An 18,385-nucleotide genomic window follows, 5' to 3' on the forward strand; every position below is an offset into this window, starting at 1 on the left:
GGAATCGTCTTGTCTGAGGAAGGGAACTCCGCTTGCCTCTCGAGGTGCTCAGGGGGTCTCAGGCCCCTTGTTGAGCTGTGTGTGGAACCTGCGGGTGTTTCCGGAAATGCACGACGGTGACAGTGCCCCTTCGTGTTGTGCCTTCACCCACTGGGTTGCCTTCGAAGAGGTGTCCGGGCCTCGGGTTCATTTCAAGAGCAGACAGGGAAATCGGGGTCTTTCGGCATGTGGGACCACCCACGGGGCTAGTCTCAAATTTCCTAGTGAGGCCGGCTTCATCCTGAGGTGTGCCGGGAAGGCCGGGGACCCTTCCAGACAACGCAGGGGGATCGACTCTCCTGTCGCCATCAGGAGGGGAGAAGGGGCTCAGATGAAGTGGGGACGGAACCCTCGGTGTTACCCTCGAGGGAAACCGGCGTGTGGGGGACTTTTGGGGGTTGCATGAAAGGAGTCAGGTACTGTTTCGCACTTCAGGACAGAACCTGGGACTTCCCTTGAGACGCCGTAGCGGGCAAGGGCCTCATCTTGCGAAGACGTTGGGACCATGTGGATTTTCTCGAGTTGCGGCGGGATTCTAGAGTTACGACGGGGATTTCAGGCTTCCTCTTGTGTTGGCCCCGGGAAGCCTAATCTTCCATTCGAGTTGGGAGGGAAAGCTGAGGGTTGCACTCGAGTCACTGCAGGGCCAAAGAGACCTCATCTAGGCCTGTGTCCGGGACTTAACGTTCCTCTCAAGGGAAGACAGGGATCTCAGGGTGGCGTTCCAGACTCCCCCGGGGAGTCAGGCCTCGCCTCGAGGGCAAGCCAAGGATGCCATTCTCCTCTCAAGTCGCGACGCAGATCTCTTGGAGCCCACTGAGTGGCCTCAAGGGAGTCAGACCTTCTCTTCAGTTTGGAGAGAGGACTCGGGATTGTGCTCTGGGTCAGGCAGGAAAAGAAGGCCCTCACCTCGCGAGGATGGGGGCTTCTCAGGGGTTTCCTCGAGCTGCGGCGCCCGTGGGGGTTTTCTCCCGAGGCACGACGAGGATCTCAGGGAGCCTCTCGTGTGGTGCCAGGGAAGTCAGGTCTCCATGCGCGTGGTGAGGGGGAGCGCGTCATGCCTCTTCAGTCATGGGAGAGGACTAGGGCCTCCAGACGCATTGAAGAAGGACACTCGAGGTCTTTCTGGGGTTGCGGCGGGAAAGCCTCGTTTTCCTCGACTTCTGCCGGTGACCTGAGGGAACTTCCCATGGTGCCTCTGATAGGTGAGGGATGCTGTGGAGTTGGCGGGGCCTCTCGGGACTCCGCTGGGCTTGGCGCAATGGAAGACGGCCTCATCTCGAGGGGAGACAGGAAACTTAGGCTTACTCTCCTTTTCGGACTCCAACCACAGGGTCCCTGCAGAGTTGGGACAGGAGAGTCAGGCCTCGTCTTGTCTGAGGAAGGGAACCCCGCTTGCCTCTCGAGTTGTTCATGGGGTTTCAGGACCCTTGTCAAACTGTGTGTGGAATCTGCAAGTTTTTCCAGACGATGCACGGGGGTGTCAGTGACCCTTCGTTTTTTGTCTTCATCCACAGGGTTGCCTTCGAAGAGGTTTCCGGGCATCGGGTTCTTATGAAGAGTGGACCGGGATATCGGGGTCGTTCAGCATTTGCCACCACCCACGTGGGTTGTCTCGAATTTCCTCATGAAACCGGCCTCATCCTGAAATGTGCCGCGAAGTTCATGAAACTCTTCCAGACAAAGCAGAGGAATCGACCCTCCTGTGGCGATCAGGAGGGGAGAAGTGGCTCAGATGAAGTGCTGCTGGGAACCTCGGTGTTTCCCTCAAGTGAGACAGGTATGTCGGGTAACTTTTGGGGTCGCATAAAGCGTTCCAAGTACCGTTTCGCTCTTCAAAATGGAACGTTGGACTTCTCTTGGGGTGCTCCAGCGGGCATGGGCCTCATCTTGGAATGACTGCGGAACCACTTGGTTTTTCTCTAGTTGCGGTGGGATATTTGAGTTACCACAGGGAATTCATGCTTCCTCTTGTGTTAGCCCACAAAAGTCTTATCTTCCATTCGAGATTCGAGGAAGAGCTGGAGGTGCGCTCTAGTCACTGAAGGCAAAAGAGACCCCACCAAGGCTTGTGTGCAGGACCTAATGTTCATGTCAAGGCTCGACAGAAATCTCGGGGTTGCATTCCAGACTCACCTTGGAGTCAGGCCTCGTCTCGAGGGGAAGCAAAGGACTCTGCTCTCCTCGCGAGTCGGACGGGTATGTCTTAGAGCCCACTGAGTGGCTTAAAGGGAGTCAAACCTCCTCTGGTGTTTGGAGGGAGGACACGGGATTGCTCTCCAGGGAATGCATGAAATGAAGGCCCTCATCTCCCAATGACTGGGGCGTTTCGTAGGTTTTCTCGAGCTGTGGCGCTAGTGTGGGGTTTCTCACGAAGTAAGACTGGGAGCTCAGTGAGCCTCTCACGTGGTGCCAGGGCAGTCAGGTCTCTATGCACGTGGTGAGAGGGAGCCCGTCATTGTACTCGAGTCATGGTAGGGGAATTGGGCCTGAAGACGTGTTAAAGAAGGACTCTCGAGGTCTTTCCTGGATTGCAGCAGGAAACCCTGGGTTCCATCGACTTGTGCCAGTGACCTCAGGAAGCTTCTCAGCGTGCCTCTGAGAAGTCAGGGTCACTGTGGAGTTGGGAGGGGCCTCTCGGAACTCCACTGGGTTTGGTGCAATGGAAGAGGGCCTCATGACAAGTTGAGGCAGGAACCTAAGGTTCCTCTCCTGGCTTCGAATGCGCCGGATCTGACTCGGATCGCAGAGTCCCTGCAGAGTTGGGACAGGAGAGTCAGGCCTCGTCTTGTGTGGAGGAATGGAACTCCGCTTGACTCTCGCATTGTTCATGGGGTGACAGGCCACTTGTGGATTTGTATGTGGAACTTGCGGGTTTTTCTGGACGATGCACTGGGGTGTCACTGCCCCTTCGTGTTGTGCCTTGATCCACAGGATTGCCTTCGAGTTGGGTTCTGCCATCGGGTTCTTATCAAGAGCGGACCAGGGAATTGGGGTCTTTTGGCATGCCGCACCACCCACGAGGCTATGTCTCGAATTTCCTCGTGAGACTGGCCTCACCTTGATGTGCGCCAGGAAGGTCGGGAACGCCTTCCAGACAAAGCAGGGGAATCGAACCTCCTGTCGCGATCAAGAGGGGAGAAGAGTCTCAGATGAAGTGGTGCCGGGAACCTCGGTGTTCTCCTCAAGTGAGACTGTTATGTCGGGGAACTTTTGGGGTCGCATCAAGGGTTCCAAGTAACTTTTGGCTCTTCAATACGGAACGTGGGACTTCTCTTGAGACGCTGTAGCGGGCAAGGGCCTCATCTTTCGATGACGGGGGAACCACGTGGTTTTTCTTGAGTTGGGGCGGGATTCTCGAGTTACAACCGGGAATTCAGGCTTCCTCTTCAACTGGCCCAGGGAAGTCCAGTTTTCATTCGAATTGCGAGTTAGAACTGGGGATTGCTCTCGAGACACTGCAGGGCCAAATAGACCTCATCTAGGCTTGTGTCCAGGACCTAATGTTCCTCTGCTGGGGCAACAGCGATCTCGGCATTGCATTCTCGACTCACCCGGGGAATCAGGCCTCGTCTCGAGGGGAAGCCAAGGACACCGCTCTCCTGTCAAGTCGCGACGGGTATATCTTGGAGCTCACTGTGTGGCCTAAAATGAGTCAAGCCTCCTGTGGAGTTTGGAGAGAGGACTCAGGATTGCTCTCCAGGCCATACAGCAAAAGAAGGCCCTCATTTTGTGAGGACTGGGGCGTCTCGTGGGTATTCTCGAGCTGCGGCTCCAGTGTGGTGTTGCTCACGAGGTATAATGGGGAGCTCAGGGAGCCTCTCCTGTGGCGCCAGGGAAGTCAGGTTTCTATGCGCATGGCTAGGGGGAGCGCGTCATTGCTCTCGAGTCATGGTAGGGGAATCACACCTCAAGACGTGTTGAAGAAGGACTCTCGAGGTCTTTTACGGGTTGGGGCAGGAAACCCTTGGTTCCCTCGACTTGTGCCGGTGATCTCAGGAAGGTCTAAGGGTGCCTCTGAGAAGTCAGGGATACTGTGCAGTTGGGAGGGGCCTCTCGGGACTCCACTGGGTTCGGTGCAATGGAAGAGGGCCTCATCTCGAGTGGAGGCAGGAAACTCATGTTTCCTCTCCTGACTTCCCCTGGGCCAGATCTGACTCGGATCGCAGTTTCGCTGCAGAGTTCGAACAGGAGAGTCAGGCCTCGTCTTGTGTGGAGGAATGGAACTCTGCTTGCCTCTCCAGTTGTTCACGGGGTGACAGGTCACTTCTCGAGCTGTGTGTGGTACCTGCGGGTTTCTCCGGATGATACCCGGGGGTGTCAGTGCCCCTTCGTGTTGTGCCTTCATCAAAAGGGTTATCTTCAAAGAGGTGTCCGGGCATTGGGATCTTATCAAGAGCGAACCGGGAAATCGGGATCTTTCTGCATGTGTCACCATCCACGAGGCTATGTCTCGAATATCCTCGTGAGACCGGCCTCATGCTGAGATGCACCGGGAAAGGCGGGAACCCCTTCAAGACAAAACAGGGGAATCGACCCTCCTGTCGCGATCAGGAGGGGAGAAGGGGCCCAGATGTAGTGGTGCCGGGAACCTCGGTGTTCTCCTCGAGTCAGACCAGTGTGTCGAGGAACTTTTGAGGTCGCATCAGGGGTGCCAATACCGTTTCGCACTTCAAGACGGAACGTGGGACTTCTCTTGAGATGCTCTAGGGGGCAAGGGCCTCATGTTGCGATGACGGGGGAACCACTTAGCGTTTCTCGAGTTGTGGCGGGATTCTCGAGTTTCGACGGGGAATACAGTCTTCCTCATGTGTTGGCCCAGGGAAGTCCTATCTTCCATTCGAGTTTCAAGGGAGAGCTGGGGATTGCCCTCGAGTCACTGCAGGGCAAAATAGACCTCATCTAGGCTTGTGTCCAGGACTTAATGTTCATCCCTAGGGGTGACAGGGATCTCGGGCTTGCATACCCGACTCACCCGGGGAATCAGGCCTCGTCTCGAGGGGAAGCAAAGAACTCCGCTGTCCTTTTGAGTCGCGATGGGTATCTCTTGGAGCCCACTGTGTGCCCTAAAGGGAGTCAAGCCTCCTGTGCTGTTTGGATAGAGGACTCGGGATTCCTCTCCAGGCCATGCAGGAAAAGAAGGCCCTTATCTCGCGATGACGGCGGCGTTTTGTGGGTTTTCTAGACTGCCGCGCTAGTGCCGGGTTTCTGACGAGGTACGAGAGGGAGCTCAGGGAGCCTCTCGTGTGGCGCCAGGGAAGTCAGGCCCCCATGAAATGGCTAGGGGGAGCTCGTCATTGCTCTCGAGTCATGGTAGGGTAATCGGGCCTCAAGACGGGTTGAAGAAGGACTCTCGAGGTCTTTCTCGGGTCACTGCATAAAACTCAGGGTTCCCTTGACTTGTGCCTGCGACCTCAGGGAGCTTCTCAGAGTGCCTCTGAGAAGTCAGGGATACTGTGCAGTTTGGAGGGGCCTCTCGAGACTCCTCTGCATTTGGTAGAATGTAAGAGGGACTCATCTCGAGTTGAAGCAGGAACCTCAGTGTTCCTCTCCATTTCTGACTCAGATCGCAAGGTCCCTGCATGTTGGTACAGGAGAGTCAGGCCTCGTCTTTTCTGGAGGATGGGACTCCTCTTGCCTCTCGAGTTGTTCTCGAGGTGACAGGCCACTTGTCGAGCTGTGTGTGTAACCTGCCCGTTTTTCCGGATGATGCACAGGTGTGTTAGTGCCCCTTCGTGTTGTACCTTCATACTCAAGGCTGCCTTCCAAGAGGTGTCCGAGCATCGGATTCTTATCAAGAGCGGACCGGGAAATTGGAGTCTTTCGGCAAGTGGCACTACCCACAAAGCTACGTATCGAATTTCCCCATGAGACCGGCCTCATCCTGAGTTGTGCAGGGAAGGTCGGGCCCCCTTGCAGACAAAGCAGGGGAATCGACCCACCGGTCACGATCAGGAGGGGAGAAGGGGCTTAAATGAAGTGGTGCCGGGAACCTCGGTGTTCCCCTTGAGTGAGACCGCCGTGTTGGGGGACTTTTGGTGTCGCATCAAGGGTGCCAAGTACCGTTTCGCATTTCAAGACGGAACCTGGGACATCTTTTGAAACGCTGTAGCGGGCAAGGGCCTCATCTTGCGATGACGGGAGAACCACGTGGTTTTGCTCGAGTTGCGGCGGGATTCTCAAGTTATGACCGGGAATTTAGGCTTCCTCTTGTTGGCCTTGAAATCCAATCTTCCATTCGGGTTGCGAGGGGGAGCTGGGGATTGCGCTAGAGTCACTGCAGGGCAAAAGAGACCTAATCTAGGCTTGTGTCCAGGATCTAACGTTGCTCTCCAAGGGCGACAGGGATCTCGGGTTTGCATTCCAGACTCATCCGGGGAGTCAGTTCTCACCTCGAGGGTAAGCAAAGAATTCCGCTCTCGTCTCGAGTCGTGATGGGTATCTCTTGGAGCCCACTGTGTGTACTAAAGGGAGTCAAGCCTCCTGTGGAGTTTGGAGAGAGGACTCGGGATTGGACTCCAGGCCATGCAGGAAAAGAAGGCCCTCATCTCGAGATGACGGTGGCGTCTCGTGGGTTTTCTCGAGCTGCGGCACCAGTGTGGGGTGTCTAATGAAGTACCACGGGGATCTCAGGGAGCCTCTTGTGTGGCGCCAGGAAAATCCAGTATTCCATTCAAGTTGCAAGTTAGAACTGGGGATTGCTCTCCAGTCACTGCAGGGCAAAATAGACCTCATCTACGCTTGTGTCCAGGACCTAGTGTTCCACTACTGGGCCGACAGGGATCTCAGGGTTGCATTCTCGACTCACCCGGAGAGTCAGGCCTCGTCTTGAGGGGAAAAAAAGGACTCCGCTCTCCTGTCGAGTCGCGACGGGTATCTCTTGGAGCCCACTGTGTGGCGTAAAGGGAGTGAAGCCTCCTATGGAGTTTGGAGAGATGACTCGGGATTGTTTTCCTGGCCATGCAGGAAAAAAGGCCCTCATCTCGCGATGACGGGGGCGTCTCGTGGGTTTTCTCCAGCTGCGGCGCCAGTATCAGATTTCTCACGAGGTATGACGGGGAGCTCAGAGAGCCTCTCGTGTGGTGCTAGGGACGTCAGGTCTCCGTGCGTGTGGTGAAGGGGAGTGCGTGATTGCTCTCGAGTCATAGTAGGCGAATCGGGCCTCAAGACGCATTGAAGAAGGACTCTCGAGGTCTTTCTCGGGTTGCGGCAGGGAACCCTGGGTTCCCTCGACTTGTGTCGGTGACCTCAGGCAACTTCTCAGGGTGCCTCTGAGAAGTCAGGGACACTGTGGATTTGGGAGGGGCCTTTCGTTACTCAACTGGGTTTGGTGCAATCGAAGAGGGCCTCATCTCGAATGGAGGCAGGAACCTCAGGGGTCCTCTCCATTTCTGACTCGGGTCGCAGAGTACCTGCCGAGTACGGACAAGAGAGTCACGCCTCATCTTCCGTGGAGGAATGGATCTCCGCTTGCCTTTCGAGTTGTTCACGGAGTGACAGGCCACTTGTTGAGCTGTGTGTGGAACCTGCGGGTTTTTCCGGACGATGCACAGGGGTGTCAGTGCCCCTTCGTGTTGTGCCTTCATCCACAGGGTTGCCTTCAAAGAGGTGTCCGGGCATCGGGTTCTTTTCAAGAGCGTACCAGAAAATTGGGGTCTTTCAGCATGTGGTACCACCCACGAGGCTACGTCTCGAATTTCCTTGGGATACCGGCCTCATCCTGAGGTTCGCCGGGAAGGTAGGGAACCCTTGCAGACAAAGCAGGGGAATCGACACACCGGTCGCGATCAGAAGGGGAGAAGGGGCTCAGATGAAGTGGTGCCGGGAACCTCGGTGGTCCCCTCGAGTGAGACCGGTATGTCACGGCACTTTTGAGGTCGCATCAAGGGTGCCAAGTACAGTTTCGCACTTCAAGACGGAACGTGGGAATTCTCTGGAGATGCTCTAGCGGGCAAGGGCCTCATATTGCGATGACGAGGGAAACACGTGGTTTTTCTCGAGTTGCGGCGGGATTCTCGAGTTACGACGGGGAATTCAGGCTTCCTCTTGTGTTGGCCCAGGAAGTCCAATCTTCCATTCAACTTGTCAGAGAGAGCTGTGGGTTGCTCTCGAGTCACTTCAGGGCAAAGAGTCCTCATCTAGGCTTGGGCCCAGGACGTAGTGTTCCTCTCCAGGGGCAACAGGGATATCGGGGTCGCATTCCAGTCTCACCCGGTGGGTCACGCCTCGTCTCGAGTGGAAGCAAAGGACTCCACTATCCTCTCGAGTCGCGACGTGTAACTCTTGGAGCCCAATGAGTGGCCTAAAGGGAGTCAAGCGTCCTGTGTAGCTTGGACAGAAGGTTCACGCTTGATCTGCATACCATTCAGTTAAAGATGGCCCTCCTCTCGTGATGACGGGAGCGTCTCATGGGTTTTCTCGAGCTGCGGCGCCAGTGTGGGGTTTCTCACGAGATATGATGGGGAGCTCAGGGAGCCTCTCGTGCGGCGCCAGAGAAGTCAGGCCTCCATGCGTGTGGCCAGGCAGATCGCGTCATTGCTCTGGAGTCATGGAAGGGACTAGGGCCTCAAGACGCATTTAAGAAGGACTCTCGAGGTCTTTCTTGGGTTGGGGCGGGAAACACTCGTTTCCCTCGACCTCTACCAGGGACCTTAGGGAACTTCCCAGGTGCCTCTGAGAGGTGAGGGATACTGAGGAGTTAGAGGGGCCTCTCGGGACTCCACTAGATTTGACGAAATGAAAGAGGGCCTCATCTCGATTGGAGGCAGGAACCTCAGGCTTCCTCTCCATTTCTGACTCCGACCGCAGGGTCCCTGCAGAGTTGGGACAGGAGAGTCAGGCTATGTCTTTTCTGAGGAATGGAACTCCGCTTGCCTCTCGAGTTGTTCATGGGGTTTCAGGCCCCTTGTCAAACTGTGTGTGGAATCTGCAGTTTTTTTCCAGACGATGCATGGGGGTGTCAGTGACCCTTCGTTTTGTGTCTTCATCCACAGGGTTGCCTTCGAAGAGGTGTCCGGGCATCGTGTTCATTTCAAGAGCGGACCGGGAAATCGGGGTCATTCTGCATGTGGCACCATCCACGTGGCTCATCTCGAATTTCCTCATGAGACCAGCATCATCCTGAGGTGCGCCGGGAAGGCCGGGAACCCCTTCCACACAAAGTAGGGGAATCGATTCTCCTGTCGCGATCAGGAGGGGAGATGGGGCTCAGATGAAGTGGTGCCCGGACCCTCGGTGTTCCACTCGAGGGAACCCGGCGTTTCAGGGAACTTTAGGGGTCGCATCAAGGGAGCCAAGTACCGTTTCCCACTTCAGGACGGAACATGGGACTTCCCTGGAGACGTTGTCGCGGGCAAGGGCCTCATCCTGTGAAGACGTTGGAACCACGTCGTTTTTCTTGAGTTGCATCGGGATTCTCGAAAACGACAGGAATTTCAGGTCTCTCTTGGGTTGGCTCTGGGAAGCCCAAACTTCAATTTGAGTTGCTATGGAAAGCTGGGGGTTCTGCTCGAGTCACTACAGGGCCAAAGAGACCTCATCGAGGCGTGTGTCCAGGACCTAATATTCCTCTCAAGGGAAGACAGGGATCCCGGGTTTCCATTCCAGACTCCCCCGGGGAGTCAGGACTCGCCTGGAGGGGAAGCAAAGGACTCCGCTTTCCTCTCAAGTCGCGACACGGATCTCTTGGAGCCCACTGAGTGGACTCAAGGGTGTCGAGCCTCCTCTTCAGTTTGGAGAGAGGACTCGGGATTGCTCTCCAGGCCAGGCAGGAAAAGAAGGCCCTCATCTCGCGATGACGGGGGCGTCTCATGGGTTTCCTCAGGCTGCTGCGCCCATGGGGGTTTTCTCACGAGGCACGACGAGGACCTCAGGGAGCCTCTCGTGCGGCGCCAGGGAAGTCAGGTCTCCATGTGCATGGCAAGGGGGAGCTGGTCATCACTCTCGAGTCATGGGAAGCGGCTAGGTCCTCAAGAGGCGTTGAAGAAGGACTCTCGAGGTCTTTCTCAGGTTGCGGTGGGAAACCCTCGTTTCTCTCGACTTCTGCAGGGGACCTTAGGGAACTTCCCAGGGTGCCTCTGAGAGGTGAGGGATGCTGTGTAGTTGGCAGGGCCTCTCGGGACTCTGCTGGGTTTGGCGCAATGGAAGAGGGCCTCATCTCGAGGGGAGGCAGGAACCTCAGGCTTCCTCTCGGTTTTGGACTCTGACTGCACGGTCCCTGCAGTGTTGGGACAGGAGAGTCATGCCTCGTCTTGTCTGAGGAATGGAACTCTGGTTGCCTCTCGAGTTGTTCCGGGAGTCTCAGGCCCCTTGTCGAGCTGTGTGTAGACCCTGAGGGTTTTTCCGGATGATGCACGGGGGTGTCAGTGCCCCTTCGTGTTGTGCCTTCACCCACAGGGTTGCCTTCGAAGAGGGGTCCGGGCATCGGGTTCTTATCAAGAGCGGACCGGAAAATCGGGGTCGTTCTGCACGTGGCACCTCACACGTGGCTAGTCTCGAATTTCCTCCTGAGACCGGCCTCATCCTGAGGTGCGCCAGGAAGGCCGGGAACCCCTTCCAGACCACGCAGGAGAATCGACTCTCCTGTCGCTTTCAGGAAGGGAGAAGGGGCTCAGATGAAGTGGTGCCGGGACCCTCCGTGTTCCCCTCGAGGGAACCCAGCATGTCGGGGAACTTTTGCGGTCGCATCAAGGGTGTCAAGTACCGTTTCGCACTTAAGGACGGAACATGGGACTTCCCTGGAGATACCGGGAACTTCGGTGTTCCCCTGGAGTGAGACCGGTATGTTGGGGAACTTTGGGGTCGCATCAAGGGTGCCAAGTAGCATTTCGAACTTTAAGATGGAACGTGGGACTTCTCTTGAGACTCTACCTGACAAGGGCCTCATATTGCGATGAAGGGGGAACCACATGGTTTTTAAGACTTGAGGCTGAATTCTCGAATTACGATGGGAAATTTAGACTTCCTCTTGTGTTGACCGTGGGAAGCCCAATCTTCCATTCAAATTGTGAGGGAGAGATGGAGGTTGCTCTCGAGTCACTGTAGGGCAAAATAGACCTCATCTAGGCTTGTGTCTAGGACATAATGTTGCACTCCAGGGGCGACAGGGATCTCGGGGTTGCATTCCAAACTCACCCGGGGAGTCAGGCCTCGTCCCAGGGAAGCAAAGGACTCCGCTCTCCTCTCGAGTCGCACCGGGTATTTCTTGGACCCAACTGAGTGGCCTAAAGGGAGTCAATACTCCTGTGAAGTTTGGAGAGAGGACCAGGAATTGCTCTCCAGGTCAGGCAGGAAAAGAAGCCCCCCATCTCTCCTTGACGGGGGCATCTTGTGGTTTTTCTCGAACTGCGGCGCCAGTGTGGGTTTTCTCACAAGGTACGATGGGGTACTCAGGGAGCCTCTTGTGTGGTACTAGGGAAGTCAGTTTTCCTGCTTGTGGCGAGGGGAGCGCGTCCTTGCTCTGGAGTCATGGTAGGGGAATCGGGCATCAAGAGACATTGAAAAAGGACTCTCCAAGTCTTTCTCAGGTTACTTCAGGAAACTCTGGGTTCCCTCGACTTGTGCCAGTGACCTCAGGTAGCTTCTCAGGGAGCCTCTGAGAATTCAGGGATACTGTGGTGTTGGGAGGGGCCTTTCGGGACACCACTGAGTTTGGTTCAATGGAAGAGGGCCTCTTCTCTAGTTGAGGCAGGAACCTCAGGGTTCCTCTCCATTTCTGACTCCAATTGCAGGGTCCCTGAAGAGTTGGGACAGGAGAGTAAGGCCTCGTCTTGTGTGAAGGAATGCAACTTCACTTGCCTCTCGAGTTGTTCACGAGGTGACAGTCCACATTTGGAGCTGTGAGTGGAATCTGCGGGTTTTTCCAGACGATGCATGGGGATGTCAGTGTCCCTTCGTGTTGTGCCTTCATCCACAGGGTTGCCTTCGAAGAGATGTCCGGGCGTCAGGTTCTTATCTAGAGTGGACCGGGAATTCGGGATCTTTCAGCATATGGCACCAACCATGAGGCTACTTTTCGAATTTCCTCATGAGACCGGCCTCATCCGGAGGTTCGCGGGGAACGTCGGGAACCCCTTGCAGACAAAACATGGGAATCGACCCTTCTGTCGCGATCAGGAGGGGTGAAGGGGCTCACAGGAAGTGGTGCCGTGAACTTTGGTGTTTCCCTCGAGTGAGACCGGTATGTCAGGGAACTTTGGGGGTCGCATCAAGGGTGCCAAGTACTGTTTTGTACTTCAGGATGGAACGTGGGACTTCTCTTGATACGCTGTAGCGGCCAAGGGCCTCATCTTGCGATGACGGGGGAGCCACGTGGTTTTTCTCGAGTTGCGGTGGGATTCTCGAGTTACGACGGGGATTTCAGGCTTCCTCTTGTGTTGGGCCAGGGAAGTCCAATCATCCATTCGAGTTGCAAGGGAGAGCTGGGGGTTGCGCTCGAGTCACTGCAGGGCAAAGGAGACCTCATCTAGGCTTGTGTCCAGGACCTAATGTTCCTCTCCAAGGGCCACAGAGATCTCAGGTTTGCATTCCAGACTCACCCAGGGAGTCAGGCCTCATGTCGAAGGGAAGCAAAGGACTCCGCTCTCCTTTCGAGTCGCGACGGGCACCTCTTGGAGCCCACTTTGTGGTCTAAAGGGAGTCAAGCCTCCTGTGAAGTTTGGAGAGAGGACTTGGGACTGCTCTCCAGGCCATGCAGGAAAAGATGGCCCTCATCTCGCGATGACGGAGGGATCTTGTGGGTTTTCTCGAGCTGCGGCGCCAGTGTGGGGTTTCACACGAGGTACGACGGGGAGCTCAGGGAGCCTCTCGTGTGGCGCCAGGGAAGTCAGGTCTCCATGTGCGTGGCGAGGGGGAGCGCATTATTGCTCTCGAGCTATGGTAGGGGAATCTGACCTCAAGACACATTGAAGAAGGACTCTCGAGGTCTTTCTTCGGTTGTGGCAGGAAACCCTTATTTCGCTCGACTTTTGCCGGTGGCCTCAAGGAGCTTCTCAGAATGCCTATGAGAAGTCAGGGATACTGTGGAGATGGCAGGGGCCTCTCGGGACTCCACTGGGTTTGTTTTAATGGAAGAGGGCCACATCTCGGGTTGAGGCAGGAACCTCAGGTTTCCTCTCCATTTCTGACTCAGATCGAAGCGTGCCTGCAGAGTTGGGATTGGATACTCAGGCCTCGTCTTGTCTGAGGAAGGGAACTCCGCTTTCCTCTCTCATTGTTTAAGGGGTGACAGGCCAGTTGTGGAGCTGTATGTGGATCCTGCGGGGTTTTCCGGACGATGAACAGGGTTGCCAGTGCCCCCTCGTGTATTGCCTTCTTCCACAGGGTTGCCTTAGAAGAGGTGTCCGGGCATCGGGTTCTTATCAAGAGCAAGACCGAGAAATCGGGGTCTTTTGGCACGTGACACCAACACGAGGCTACGTCTCGAATTTCTTCATGAGACTGGCCTCATCCTGAGGTGCGCCATGAAGGTCGGGAACCCCTTCTAGACAAAGCAGGGGGATCGACCTTCCTGCCGTGATCAGGAGCAGAGAAGGGGCTCAAATGAAGTGGTGCCAGGAACTTCGGTGTTCCCTTGGAGTGAGACCGGTATATTGGGGAACTTTTGGGGTCGCATCAAGGGTGCCAAGTAGTATCTCGAACTTTATGACGAAACATGGGACTTCTCTTGAGACTCTGTAGCGGGCAAAGGCCTCATATTGCGATGAATGGGGAACCACGTGGTTTTTAAGAGTTGCGGTGGGATTCTCGAGTTACAACGGGAAATTCAGACTTCCTCTTGTGTTGGCCCAATGAAGACCAATCTTCCATTCGAATTGCGAGGGAGAGATGGGTGTTGCTCTCGAGTCACTGTAGGGCAAAATAGACCTCATCTAGGCTTTTGTCCAGGACATAATGTTCCTCTCCAGGGGCAACAGGGATCTCGGGGTTGCATTCCAGACTCACTCGAGGTAAGGCCTCGTCTCGAGGGGAAACAAAGTACTCTGCTCTCCTCTCAAGTCGCGACAGGTATCTCTTGGAGCCCATTGAGTGGCCTAAAGGGAGTAAAGCCTCCTGTGAAGTTTGGAGAAAAGACCAGGGATTGCTCTCCAGGTCAGGCAGGAAAAGAAGTCCCCAATCTCGCGATGACGGTGGGTTTTCCCGAGCTGCGGCGCCAGTGTGGGGTTTCTCACGAGGTATGACGGGGAGCTCACGGAGCCTCTCATGTGGCGCCAGGGAAGTCAGGTGTCCATGCGCATGGCGAGGGGGAGCGTGTCACTGCTCTCGAGTCATGGTAGGGGAATCCGTCCTCAAGACGCGTTGAAGACGGACTCTTGAGGTCTTTCTCGGGTTGCGGCAGGATACCCTGTGTTCCCTCGACCTGTGCCGGTGACTTCAGGGAGTTGCTCAGGGTGCCTCTGAGAAGACACTGATACTGTGGAGTTGGGAGGGGCCTCTAGGGACTCCACTGGGTGTGGTATAATACAAGAGGGCCTCATCTCGTGTTGAGGAAGGAACCTCAGGGTTCCTCTCCATTTCAGACTCCGATCTCAGGATTCCTGCAGAGTTGGGACAGGAGAGTCAGGCCTCGTATTCTGTGGAGAAATGAAACTTAGCTTGCCTCTCGAGTTGTTCACGAGGTAACAGGTCACTTGTCGAGCTGTATGTGGAACCTGCAGAATTTTCCAAAAGATGCACGGGTGTTCAGGGTCCCTCCTTGTTGTGCCTTCATCCTACGGGATGCATTCCAAGAAGTGTACGGGCATCGGGTTCTTATTAATAGCTGACCGGGAAATGGGGTCTTTCCGCATGTGGCACCACCCACGAGGCTACATCTCCAATTTCCTCGTGAGACAGGCCTCATCCTGATGTGCGCTGGGAAGATCGGTAACCCCTTCCACACAAAGCAGGAGAAAAGACACTCCTGTTGCAATCAGGAGGGGAGAAGGGGCTCAAATGATGTGGTGCGGGGAACATGGGTGTTACCCTCGAGTGAGGCCTGTATGTTGGGGAACTTTGGGCGTGCCATCATGGGTGCCAAGTACCGTTCTGCACTTCAATAGGAACGTGGGACTTCTTTTGAGATGCTGTGGCGGGCAAGGGCCTCATGCTGCGAAGACGATGGAACCACGTGGTTTTTTTCGAGTTGCGGCGGGATTCTCGAGTTACGACGTGGATTTCAGGCTTCCACTTGTGTTAGCCCTGGGAAGCCCAAACTTCCCTTCGAGTTGCGAGGGAAAGCTGGATGTTGTGCTCGAATCACTGCAAGGCCAAAGAGACCTCATCTAGGCGTGTGTCCAGGACCTAATAGTCCTCTCAAGGGAAGAAAAGGATCTCGGGATTGCACTCCAGACTCACCCGGGGAGTCAGGCCTCGCCTCGAGGGGAAGCAAAGGACTGCGCTCTCCTCTCGAGCCGCGACGTGGATCTCTTGGAGCCCACTGAGTCGCCTCAAGGGAATCCATCCTACTCTTCAGTTTGGAGAGAGGACTCGGGATTGCTCTCCAGGCCAGGCAGGAAAAGAAGGCCCCCAGCACGCGAGGACGGGGGCGTCTCAGGGGTTTCCTCGAGCTGCGGCGCCCGTGGGGGTTTTCTCCCGAGGCACGACGAGGATCTCAGGGAGCCTCTCGTGCGGCGCCAGGGAAGCCAGGTCTGCATGAGCGAGGCGAGGGGGAGCGCATCATTGCTCTCTAGTCCAGAGAGGGGACAAGGGCCTCAAGACACTTTGAAGAAGGACTATCGAGGTCTTTCTCGAGTGGCGGCGGGAAACCCTCATTTCCCTCGACTTCTGCCGGGGATCTGAGGGAACTTCCCAGGGTGCCTCTGAGAGGTGAGGGATGCTGTGGAGTTAGCGGGGCCTCTCGGGACTCTGCTTGGGTTGGAGCAATGAAAGAGGGCCTCATCTCGAGGGGAGGCAGGAACCTCAGGCTTCCTCTCTGTTTCTGACTCCGACCCTCTGACCTCAGGGTCCCTGCAGAGTTGGGAGCGGAGAGTTAGGCCTCGTCTTGTCTGAGGAAGGGAACTCCGCTTGCCTCTCGAGTTGCTCAGGGGGTCTCAGGCCCCTCTTCGAGCTGTGTGTGGAACCCACGGGTGTTTCTGGACGATGCACGGGAGTGTCAGTGCCCCTTCGCGTTGTGCCTTCACCCACAGGGTTGCCTTCGAAGAGGTGTCCGTGCAACGGGTTCTTCTCAAGAGTGGACCGGGAAATCGAGGTCGATCGGCATGTGGCACCAACCCCGTGGCTCATCTCGAATTTCCTCGTGCGGACGGCCTCATCCTGAGATGCGCCGGGAAGGCTGGGAATCCCTTCCAGACCACGAAGGGGAATCGACACTCCTGTCGCCATCAGGAGGGGAGAAGGGGCTCAGATGAAGTGGTGTCGGGACCTCGGTGTTTCCCTCGAGGGAACCCGGTGTGTCGGGGAACTTCTGGGGGTCGCATGAAAGTGTCCGGTACTGTTTCGCACTTCAGGACGGAAACTGGGACTTCCCTTGAGACGCCATAGCGCGCAAGAGGCTCATCTTGCAAAGACGTTGAAACCACGAGGTTTTCCTCGAGTTGCGTCGGGATTCTCGAGTTACGACGGAGATCTCAGGCTTCCTCTTGGGTTGGCCCTGGGAACCCAATCTTCCCCTCGAGTGAGAGGGAAAGCTGGGGGTTGCGCTCGAGTCACTGCAGGGCCGAAGAGACCTCACCTAGGCGTGTGTCCGGGACCTAATATTCCTCTCCAGGGAAGGCAGGGATCTCGGGGTTGCATTCCAGGCTCCCCCGGGGAGTCAGGCCTCGTCTCGAGGGGAAGCCAAGGACTCCGCTCTCCTCTCGAGTCGCGACGCGGGTCTCTTGGAGCCCCCTGAGCGGCCTCAAGGGAGTCCAGCCTCCTCTTCCGTTTGGAGAGAGGACCCGGGATTGCTCTCCAGGCCATGCAGGAAAAGAAGGCCCTCAGCTCGCGAGGACGGGGGCGTCTCAGGGGTTTCCTCGAGCTGCGGCGCCCGTGGGGGTTTTCTCCCGAGGCACGACGAGGATCTCAGGGAGCCTCTCGTGCGGCGCCAGTGAAGTCAGGTCTCCATGCGCGTGGCGAGGGGGAGCGCGTCCTGGCTCTCGAGTCACGGGAGGGGACTAGGGCCTCGAGACGCGTTGAAGAAGGACTCTCGAGGTCTTTCTCGGGGGGCGGCGGGAAAGCCTCGTGTCCCTCGCCTTCTGCCGGGGACCTTAGGGAACTTCCCAAGGTGCCTCTGAGAGGCGAGGGATCCTGCGGAGGTGGCGGGACCCCTCGGGACTCCGCTGGGTCTGGCGCAACGGGAGAGGGCCTCACCTCGAGGGGAGGCAGGAACCTCAGGCTTCCTCTCCGTTTCGGACTCCGACCGCAGGGTCCCTGCAGAGTTGGGACAGGAGAGTCAGGCCTCGTCTTGTCTGAGGAAGGGAACCCCGCTGGCCTCTCGAGTTGCTCAGGGGGTCTCAGGCCCCTCGTCGAGCTGTGTGTGGAACCCGCGGGTCTTTGCGGACGATGCACGGGGGTGGCAGTGCCCATTCGTGCTGTGCCTTCACCCACATGGTTGCCTTCGAAGAGGGGTCCGGGCCTCGGGTCCTTCTCAAGGGCGGACCGGGGAATCGGGGGCGTTCGGCATGTGGCCCCACCCACGTGGCTCGTCTCGAATTTCCTCGTGAGACCGGCCTCATCCTGAGGGGCGCCGGGAAGGCCGGGAACCCCTTCCAGACCACGCAGGGGAATCGCCTCTCTTGTCGCGATCAGGAGGGGAGAAGGGGCTCAGAGGAAGCGGTGCCGGGACCCTCGGTGTTCCCCTCGAGGGAACCCGGCGTGTCGGGGGACTTTTGGGGGTCGCAGGAAGGCTGTCAGGGACCGTTTCGCCCTTCAGGGCGGAACAGGGGACTTCCCTTGAGACGCCGTCGCGGGCAAGGGCCTCATCTTGCCAAGAGGTGGGAACCACGTGGGTTTTCTCGAGTTGCGGCGGGATTCTCGTGTTACGACGGGGGATTACAGGCTTCCTCTTGTGTCGGCCCTGGGTAGCCCAATCTTCTATTCTTGTGGCGAGGGAAAGCTGGGGGTTGCGCTCGAATCACTGCAGGGCCAAAGAGACCTCATCTAGGCGTGTGTCCAGGACCTAATACTCCTCTCCAGGGAAGACAAGGATCTCGGGGTTGCATCCCATGCTCCCCCGGGGAGTCAGGCCTCGCCTCGAGGGGAAGCAAAGGACTCCGCTCTCCTCCCGAGTCTCGACGCTGATATCTTGATGCCCCCTGAGTGGCCTCAAGGAATTCCAGCTTCCTCTTCACTTTTGAGAGAGGACTCGTGATTGCTCTCCAGGCCAGGCAGGAAAAGAAGACCCTCACCTCGCGAGGACGGGGGCATCTCA

This window comes from Bubalus kerabau, unplaced genomic scaffold, assembly GCF_029407905.1.
Source record: "Bubalus kerabau isolate K-KA32 ecotype Philippines breed swamp buffalo unplaced genomic scaffold, PCC_UOA_SB_1v2 scaffold_27, whole genome shotgun sequence".
NCBI classification, from domain to species: domain Eukaryota; kingdom Metazoa; phylum Chordata; class Mammalia; order Artiodactyla; family Bovidae; genus Bubalus; species Bubalus kerabau.